Source organism: Cebus imitator, unplaced genomic scaffold (genome assembly GCF_001604975.1).
Source record: "Cebus imitator isolate Cc_AM_T3 unplaced genomic scaffold, Cebus_imitator-1.0 Scaffold237, whole genome shotgun sequence".
Classification (NCBI taxonomy): Eukaryota; Metazoa; Chordata; class Mammalia; order Primates; family Cebidae; genus Cebus; species Cebus imitator.
This window is the reverse complement of record NW_016107552.1, coordinates 3,227,125-3,237,484: the sequence shown is the minus strand read 5'-3', so window position 1 is coordinate 3,237,484 and position 10,360 is coordinate 3,227,125. Positions and strand designations below refer to the sequence as shown.

The 10,360-nt window shown below is 41.2% G+C and overlaps 1 pseudogene; it reads left to right on the top strand.

Annotated features, from left to right (window-relative positions):
• The window catches only part of LOC108282222, a 9,845-nt pseudogene extending 1,877 nt beyond the window's left edge, over positions 1–7,968 (top strand).
• The last annotated feature ends 2,392 nt before the right edge of the window (positions 7,969–10,360 follow it).

Here is a 10,360-nt window from a genome sequence, read left to right as displayed (position 1 = left end):
TTTTGAGACAAAGTCTCGCTCTTTTATCCAGGCTGGAGTGCAGTGGCGTGATCTCAGCTCACTGCAACCTCTGCCTCCTGGGTTTAAGCGATTCTCCTGCCTCAACCTCTGGAGTAGCTGGGATTACAGGTGCTCACCACTACACCCAGCTAATTTTTATATTTTTAGTAGAGATGGGGTTTCACCATCTTGGCCAGGCTAGTCTTGAACTCCTGACCTCGTGATCCGCCCGCCCTGGCCTCCCAAAGTGCAGGATTACAGGCCTGAGCCACCTTGCCCAGCCTATTGTCATTGTTTAGGATTACAGCACAGCTTACATGTGTCTCATTTGGCCCTTTCCAATACAAATGAAGCCTGTGTATGTTCCTTCTCCCTATGTATTGCTAATGAAGAAATAAAGACTTAGAGATCTCACATGACTATGGAAGACAGCTACTTAACAGAACTAAGGTTCTATGTCCTCAGAATGACATGGAAGTGACAGATATGCTGAATTAAAAAAAAAAAATTTAAACTCCAGAATACATATTTTGCCTATAAAATAGACCTGTCTTTTAAAATGTACTGCCATCTTGATTTATGTTATGGAAAGCTGATTTTGTACGACTCAAAGCCAACATTTATCTTTTTTTGTTTTTATTATTTTTTTTAAAGATTGGGCGTCACCATATTGGTCAGGCTGGTCTCGAACTTCTGACCTCAGGTGATCCGCCTACCTCCGCCTCCCAAAGTGCTGGGATTACAGGTGTGAGCCACCGCACCCGGCTTGTTTGTTTTTAAATAAAGGAGGGTCTCGTTATGTTACTCATGGTGGCCTCAAATTCCTGACCTGGGTTCAAGGGATTTTCCCATCTTAGCCTCCTGAGTAGCTGGGACTACAAGCGTGTGCCATCTTGCCTGGCTCTATCTTATGTCTATACATTCATGTCAGTAGATAAAAGTAGAGGTGGTTAAATAGCCTAAAGGCAGCAGTTGAATAAACGAGTTGATACACTTTAATACATGATCACGTCTTTTTTTTTATTGTCTCCTCTATAGATACAGCTTTGAGTACAACACTTCTGACCAACCAGAGGCAAGCACGATACCCTCAGGAAGTCTCCAACAGACGGTGAGACAACAGATGACACTTTCTGTCAAGAGTGAAAACTGTTTGATCAGATGTATTATACAAGGTATTTACAAAAACTCATATTGGTTTAAATTTTTCAACTTTTCACATATTCCATTGTCTTATTTTAACGTGATATACTTTGTTACCATGTTAGTGAAAACATGTAAACTTTTTGTGTATACATTTTGCCATTTATCAACACAATTTGTCATGTGATGGAGGGGTCCTACGTTTATCTTTATCATTCTTTGTCCCTTTTCCCTTGCTTCAAAGAGTACATTTTAAAGATGAATGACAACTTAGGCTTCACCTTGGTTTTCATTTAAACAAATGAAAAAACAGTTGTTCATCATTGGGGATTGAATCTGTGATTTTGGCTTCCTCTTACACAGTCCTTGGACCACATGCATTTATCACATCCAAGTTTATGCTACTCAAAACTTTTATTAACCGTCTCATTTGATGTAACGTAAATTCAAACATGCCCTACTCTTTATTTTCCTCAATGTTATGTTAAATCCTCACTTACTTGCTAGAAAGCCATACATAGCCAAGTTTTTCAGTTGATTTAAACAGCAGGCATACTAGTGAGGGTCCTGTAATAATATGGGAGTTCATTAACCTTTTTCTAGTTTGAGTAGACTTTGCCCGTCTTGAGTCAATTATTTCTGGTTGGAATTTGTGTTCATTTTTGCATTAATATAAAGAGATACCTAAGGCTGGATAATTTACAACAAAATGATGTTTAATTGGCTCATAGATCTTTAGGCTGTAGAAACGTGGCTTCAACATCTGCTTCTGGTGAGGGCCTCAGCAAGCTTACAGTCATGATGAAAGGCACAGGGGAAGCAGGTGGTTCCACATATGGAGAGGGACAGTAGAGAGGGGTGGGGGAAGGTACGACACTCTTTTAAACCCCCAGAATGAGAATTTACTTATTACCATGGGGATGGGACCAAGCCATTCATAAGGAATGTACTGCCATCACCCAAACACCTCTCGCTGGGCCCTGTCTCCAACATTAAGGGTCACATTTTAACATGAGATTTGGAGGGAGAACATACCCAATCCATATCAGAACTGTATTTCTCAGTTCCTTCCAGAGCATTGGCTTCTCACACCTAGAGAGCATGGAAATGGTAAAAGCAAGGCTATTCCATGTCCCTCACTCTTGAGTGGCAGGAATGTCTGCCTACACGGCCCTTCCAGCATCAAAGGCGGAGGCAGTGTAGGAAACAAAGCATGGCCCAAGTCCCTCTTGGAGCTTTTACCATTCTAGCCCCTTTATTTTTTAGAAAGAAAAGATTATTTGTGCTGCAGACACCATGTCCAATTAATCTGTATATTCATTTTAAAATTTAAATTTAAGATAGGTCACTTTCCAGTTGTGTAAAGACCCTTTTTTTGTTCGGTTTTAGTGACATATTAGTCAATGACCACTAAGTGCGGTTCGAGATGCTTACAGGGATTCTGGTGCATCTAGAGACAGGTGCCTGGCCAGAAGTAGTTATCAGCGCTGTTAGCTCTTAGGGTCTGGTAATTAAGGCCACCTACATGTAAATGCAGGATGGGAGAATACTAATGGATCACGGCTCCTACATGCAAGTTAAACTCTTTTATTAGCTACCTTTTTCATCTGGTTTCATTTTATTTCCCTTTTCTTTTGTACATGAGTATTCTTTCATTTGTACGTAATAGAAACAAAAAGTAAACTAGGTAAAAAAATGTTTTTAGATTTTACTTTGAGATTTATGTCAGATAATTTAAATTATACATTGTTGAAAATTTTTTAAAATGGAACTTTGTCTCATTTTACATAGGAATAATCAGTAAGACGACTTTTATGTTCTGGTATTTGTATCAAAAGTGACCATTTTTTTTTTTTTTCATAACACAAGAAAAAAGAGAAAGCAACTGTATAAACCATGTAAGTGAACAGTCAAAGTTAATAAATTGATAGTTTGACATAAAAGTATGTCTCTCTTAATTCCTTTAAATTATAATGCGGACCCAGTGCATGGACCTCTTATTGTGGATTTTCTAAATCTCTTCTATTTCCCTAAGTATCAAATTTATACAGAAAAGTCTTTAGCTTACTGTGTATACCTGTTAAGGATTTCTGGCATTTAAGTTAACTTCAATAGTCTGGTTGTGGTATAAGGATCTGCTCTGAGTATTTAATCTTATTTTTAGTGAAAGAACAAAACCAGAATCACTAAGCTAACTGTCAGCACCGTCTACTGACTTTCTTTCACAGCAGGTGAAAGCATACTTCCCTCGCTACACCATGACCTTATTTTTCTCCGTTTCTTCCAATCGTAGCATGTTTTAATTAAATCAGTGATACATACATGGTTATGACTATGCAAATATTATTCACTAAGAAATATGGTGTTTTCATTGTGCCTCTGCATTACATATCCTTCATTCTTTCTCTGAAATCTGAGCACTTCTGCCATTCTCTTGGATCTTCTTTCTTCCTAGCCTGTTAGTTTATCCAGCCAAATGCAGTAAGCAGCCTCTGGGTGGTCTGCTTTCATATCCATTATTTAGCATGAAGCTAATTTTCTGACTCTATTTGCCTGTTTTCCAACAGCTGTTTCTACCTCCAAGTGTTGCAGAATTTATCACATGCTTTTCAAAGATATTTTTCATCTGCTAAAACACATTTCCTTTTTTGGGGAGTGGGGCAACTTTCTTGGCCTTTTGTCATCCTAGTTCAATAGAGTGCTTTTCTGTGCTATCTCCTTAAACTCTTTTGTGATGGCACATAACTACCGTCTTGTGTGGGATCACTTGAGTCCTGATTCTGTGTTTCCTTCTGTCCTGTTATCCCCTCTTGTACTTGACCACATTTTCATAGGTGGAGATATTTAGAGATCTGGCCAGTCTTAAAACCCCTCCTCCTTGATAGAGAGTAAACCTCTAGGTTGAATCTAAACTGTATGGTTCTGAAGATATTTTACAACTGTTCTCATTACAGGTTTGTTCTTGAATCTATTGCCATTATGGGATACATTATTTATAGCCAAATGTTATGTATCTGTGGAAGGTTTTTAGGAGCTTCTCTCTCTCAGATTCAGAAATTTCATAACAGCTTGGTGGGGATCTTTTCATTTTTTTAAGGCTAGTAAGTCTGCAGACTATCTCTTCTTGACAATTTTATTTTGTTACTTTTTTTCTGATAGTCGTCTTGTTCATACCTAGGCTGCTTAGACCAGTATTCCTACGTTGGTTTTTAATTTTTCCCCTTCTGTTTTTTTTTTTTTTTTTTTTTTTTTTTTTTTTTTTTTTTTTTTTTTTCAGTTTTTTATTCTACTTCTGGGATATTCTGTGACTTTGTTCCCTACTATTTCTACTGAATTTTATATATTTTTAAGAGTGTTTTTAGATTTTTTAAAAAAGTTTTGCTCTTGATTTAGAGTGGTCTTATTAATTCCTGTTTTCTGTTGTTCTGATCTCTTTTGTTGGAGGCTTCCCTCCAGTGTGTAGTGGTCCCTGGCTTTATTTGGAAACAGGACTTCTGTTAATTGATAGCACTCAGTATGAGGTTTTGGAAGCCAAACTAGCTTTTCATTTGAGGACCCTCAGTGTATTATCTGGGGATCTCTGAGACAGTCTCTCGCTCTGTCGCCCAGGCTGGAGTGCAGTGGTGCAATCTTGGCTCACTGCAACCTCCATCTCCTGGGTTCAAGCAATTTTTTGCCTCAGCCTAAGTAGCTGGGATTACAGATGCATGCCACCACTCCCAGCCAATTTTTGTATTTTTAGTACAGATCAGGTTTCACCATCTTGGCCAGGCCGGTCTTGAACGCCTGACCTCATGATCTACCCACTTTGGCCTTCCAAAGTGCTGCAATTACAGGTGTGAGCCACCACACCCAGCTGAAAATGTATCTTATTAAAAGATAATTGTCAGCTTCCATAGGACTTTGCAAGTCGCTACCCAATTCTCCAAGCCATTTGGTCTGTTCCGTCAACTCCCAGCACCAGCCAGAAGGAATGTCAGATTGATGTTTCTCCCACTGCCAACACACCCATGCCCGTTCACAAGCCGTCCAAGCATCAGTTCAACCTGTTTACCTCTCCAAAAGGTAGCGACCCAGAAAAAGAAAAGAGAGGATTGGAGAGTCGTCTGGGCAGCGTCAGGAGTGGCCAAGCCATCCCAATGAAACAGGGAATGCTGATGAAGCAAAGTGGCAAATCTTTGAACAAAAGGTGGAAAAAGAAGTGTGTCACTCTGTGAGACACTGGCATGCTGACCTATCATCCAAGCTACGATTACATGCAGAATGTTCTCGATAAGGAGACTAACATTCTGACCACCACTGCAAAAATCTCAAGGAAGAGGCCACCCCAAGCCACATCAGCCTGCGTGCCCATCTCCAGCTCTAAAACCGATGGGCTATCCAAGGACATGAGTTTACGCAGCTCACCCGATTCAGACACAGGGCTGGGTGACTTTGTATGGTCCAGCTCCAGCATCTGCAGCACCACCAGCCCCAAGCTTGACCTGCCGCACACCCCTCACACCAACAGAAAGAGGCACTGAAGAAAAGCACCATCAACTTCAAAGCCAATGTCCTTTCCGGCACTGCTGAAAAACAAGAAAACTTGAAGTTTATTATTGTTCCCTCACTTGCCAAATGTGGCACTTTGAAGCCATGATGTATGAGGAGCAGAATGCCTGAGTCCACGTCATTGAGAGCCAGATCCTGGCCAGCCTGCAGTTCTGCGAGAGCAAGAACATGTCCCAGCTGATGAGCCAGAGCGAGGCCATGGCCCTGCAGTCAATCTGGAAGATGGGTGGGAACTCCCACTGTGTGGACTGTGAGACCCAGAATCCTAACTGGGCCATTTGAACTTAGCTCTCATGTGCATTGAGTGCTCAGGGATCCACCGTAATCCTGGCACCCACCTTTTCTGAATCTGATCTCTGGACCTGGATGACTGGCCAATCAAGCTATCAAGGTGATGTCGTCCATCGGGAACGAGCTAGCCAACAGTGTCTGGGAAGAGAGCAGCCAGGGACCAATGAAACCCTTAGTAGACTCCACAAGGGAAGGGAAGGTGGATCTCCGCCAAACAAGAGCAGAAGCTCTTCCTGGTCAGTGCCCGCCGCCCTCAACTCTGTACGGAGCTGTCCCTGGTGCTGAGGGCCACTATTGATGAGGCCCTGCGAGTGGCCACCCTGCTGCTGGTGCATGACTCCCTGGATGAATGAGACCTGCCGGGAGGGAGACACTCACAGGGCGCTGCTTCTGGCCTGCAGCAAGGGGAATGTGGTCCTGGTGCAGCTTCTGATCTGGTGTGGGGTGGACGTCATGATCCAAGATGCCCACATGAACACAGCACTGGCCTATGCCTGACAGGCCTCCAGCCAGGAGTGCATCCCTGTGCTGCTGCAGTACGGCTGCCCTGACGAGCGCTTCACAGCAGAAATTAGAAGCACAGTTTGTAGGGTCTGAAGCCCCTCCGATGGTATGTGTCAAATCAGTTGTGGCCAGTCTGTCCAGGGAGAACACTGGCTTCATTACACTTGTACAGTTGAGTTCTTCCAGCATTACTGCTGTTTAATAGAACATGATTAGTCATCGCTGAGAAGAAAGCACATTAGCTGAGGAGGTAGTTACACGGCACGCTCCAGTGATTGCCGCCATCTGACTGCGGTACTCAGAAGCATCACATTATCCCAAACATGTTCTTTCAAGCCCTTGGAGCTCTCCTTTCTAAGTTCACTGTCATAATTTAGTATCTGTTTTTCAGTCCAAAGAGAGGAAATTAGTCGCTATTATTTGACTGCAGTCTCCTTAGGGCAAAAACAAAATGGGAAAAATAAGTAAGATTCACTCAAAAATTCAAAAGGAAATTACAAATTCAGCTAATAACAGCATTTCAAGTACATTTCGTAAACTAAGTGACTACACATTTTTCCGACCGTAAGAGACATTTTATATCCTTTTGCTCAGGTGGACGTGTTAGTCTCAGGCCCTTCTGGGCCATAAGTCACACAGGCTTCTGAATTATTTAGATGTGTGAACATATTTGAATAAAAAGTTTATAAATAACACATTGATTTTTGTACAAATGGCACCTCTCAATTTATAAATTGAACTGCATGTGAACTAATAATGTGCACCTAGTTAAGAGGGTTACAGATCATATACATGGAAAATATTCCCAGCAGTAAACACTTCCATTAATGTGATCTATAGCTTTTAAAAAGGAGCATCTCAGAATAAGATGGTGGTACAATTTGCTTATTAAACTTGAGAAAGAAAAAAACACACTTGAGTATATTAGAAATGAAAAAGAAGGAATGTGATTTCTCATGATTAAAAGCAGGATTTAGATCACATACGGCTTTTACTAACCAAGACCAAGGGGCTCTGGCAAGACGGGTGGTTTTCCGAATGCCAGACGGAGATGCCTCACCACGGCAGCTGCTGATGGTTCTGTGGTGGAGACTGGCTCCTGAGAACCCAGATGACCTTGACCAGGTAGCCCAGCCCTTTGCACGAGTACCTCACTTGATTTCCATCTTCGTGGTATCCAGCTGCCTCAGATGTCCACTGCTTTCAGTGATGGTAGTCAAATGCAGTAAACTAAACCATAGCATCCCTTAGGTTAAAAGAAAATTGGGGAAGCTTTGCTCAGAGCCCATTGGCAGCTGGCAGTTGATGGTGGGGAGAAGGGTTGTCTCAATGGAAGATGACACTAGACTCATGTAGCACAAAAACATGAAGCCACACACACTGGCAGCCTTGGGGGTGTCCCTTGCTCTCATATATTAAACCTTGTATTTTACAAGAGTTTTTCCCCTTCTTTCACTTTTTAAAAAATTGTACTTTAGGTTCTGGGGTAACTGTGCACATCATGCAGGACTGTTGCATAGGTAAGTACATGGCAATGTGGTTTGTTGCCTCCATCCCCCTGTCACCTATATCTGGCATTTCTCCCCATGTTATCCCTCCCCACTCCCCCAGCTGTCCCTCCCCTGGTCCCCTCAACAGACCCCAGTGTGTAATGCTCCCCTCCCTGTGTCCATGTGTTCTCTTGTTCAATACCCACCTCTGAGTGAGAAGATGCAGTGTTTGATTTTCTGTTCTTGTGTCAGTTTGCTGAGAATGATGGTTTCCAGGTTCATCCATGTCCCTACAAAGGACACAAACTCGTTTTTTTTTATGGCTGCATAGTATTCCATAGTGCATATCTACTGTATTTTCCTTGTCCAGTCTATCATTGATTGGCATTTGGGTTGGTGCCAGGTCTTTGCTATTGTAAACATTGCCACAATGGACATTATGTGTGCATGTGTTTTTATAATAGAACAATTTATAATCCTTTGGATATATACCTAGTAATGGGATTGCTGGGTCAAATGGAATTTCTATTTCTAGGTCCTTGAGGAATCGCCACACTGTCTTCCACAGTGGTTGAATTAATTTACACTCCCACCAACAGTGTACAAGTGTTCCTATTTCTCCACATCCTCTCCAGCATCTGCCTCCAGATTTTTTAATGATCACCATCCAAACTGGCGTGAGATGGTATCTCAATGTAGTTTTGATTTGCATTTCTCTAACGACCAGTGATGAGCATTTTTTCATATGTTTCTTGGCCTCATAAATGTCTTCTTTTGAAAAGTGTCTCTTCATATCCTTTGCCCACTTTTGGATGCGTTTTTTTCTTGTAAATCTGTTTTTAGTTCTTTGTGGATTCTGGATATTAGTCCTTTGTCAGATGAGTAGATTGGAAGAATTTTTTCCCATTCTGTTGGTTGCCAGTTCACTCTAATGATTATTTCTTTTGCTGTACAGAAGCTGTGGAGTTTAAGTAGGTCCCATTTGTCTATTTTGGCTTTTGTTGCCAATGCTTTTGGTGTTTTAGTCATGAAGTCCTTGCCTATGCCTATGTCCTGAATGGTTTTGCCCAGGTTTGTTTCTAGAGTTTTTATAGTATTAAGTCTTATGTTTAAGTCTTTAATCCATGTGGAGTTAATTTTAGAGTAAGGTGTCAGGAAGGGGTCCAGTTTCTGCTTTCTGTACATGGCCAGTTTCCCCAGCACCATTTATTAAACAGGGAATCCTTTCCCCATTGCTTTTGTCAGGTTTCTCAAAGATCAGATGGTTGTAGATGTGTGGCATTGCCTCCAAGGCCTCTGTTCTGTTCCATTGGTCTATATCTCTGTTTTGGTACCAGTACCATGCTGTTTTGATTGCTGTAGACTTGTAGTATAGTTTGAAGTCAGGTAGCATGATGCCTCCAGCTTTGTTCTTTTGCTTAGGATTGTCTTGGTTTTGCAGGCTCTCTTTTGGTTCCATATGAAATTTAAGGTGTTTTTTTCCAGTTCTGTGAAGAAGGTCATTGGTAGCTTGATGGGGATAGCATTGAATCTACAAATTACTTTGGGCAGTGTGGCCATTTGCATACTGATTCTTCCTAACCATGAGCATGGAATGTTTCTCCATCTGTTTGTGTCCTCTCTTATTTCCTTGATCAGTGGTTTGTAGTTCTTGAAGAGGTCCTTTACATCCTTTGTTAGTTGTATTCCTAGGTATTTTATTCTCTTTGTAGCAATTGTGAATGGGAGTTCACTCATGATTTGGCTGTTGGTCTGTTACTGGTGCATAGGAATGCTGTGATTTCTGCACACTGACTTTGTATCCTGAGACTTTGCTCAAGTTTCTTATCAGTTTAAGGAGATTTTGGGCTAAGATGATAGGGTCTTCTAAATACACAATCATGTTGTCTGCAAATAGAGACAATTTGACTTCCTCCTAACTGAATACACTTTATTTTTTTTTTCTTGCCTAATTGCTCTGGCAAGAACTTCCAATACTATATCAAACAGGAGTGGTGAGAGAGGGCATCCTTGTCTAGTGCCAGATTTCAAAGGGAATGCTTCCAGTTTTTGCCCATTCAGTATGAAATTGGCTGTAGGTTTGTTGTAAATAGCTTTTATTATTTTGAGATATGTTCCTTTGATACCTAGTTTATTGAGAGTTTTTAGCATAAAGGGCTGTTGAATTTTGTCGAAGGCCTTCTCTGCATCTATTGAGATAATCATGTGGTTTTTGCCTTTGGTTCTGTTTATGTGGTGGATTACATTTATAGACTTGCGTTATGTTGAACCAGCCTTGCAACCCCAGGATGAAGCCTACTTGATCATGATGAATAAGCTTTTTGATGTGCTGCTACAATTGGTTTGCCAATATTTTATTGAAGATTTTTGCATCTATGTTC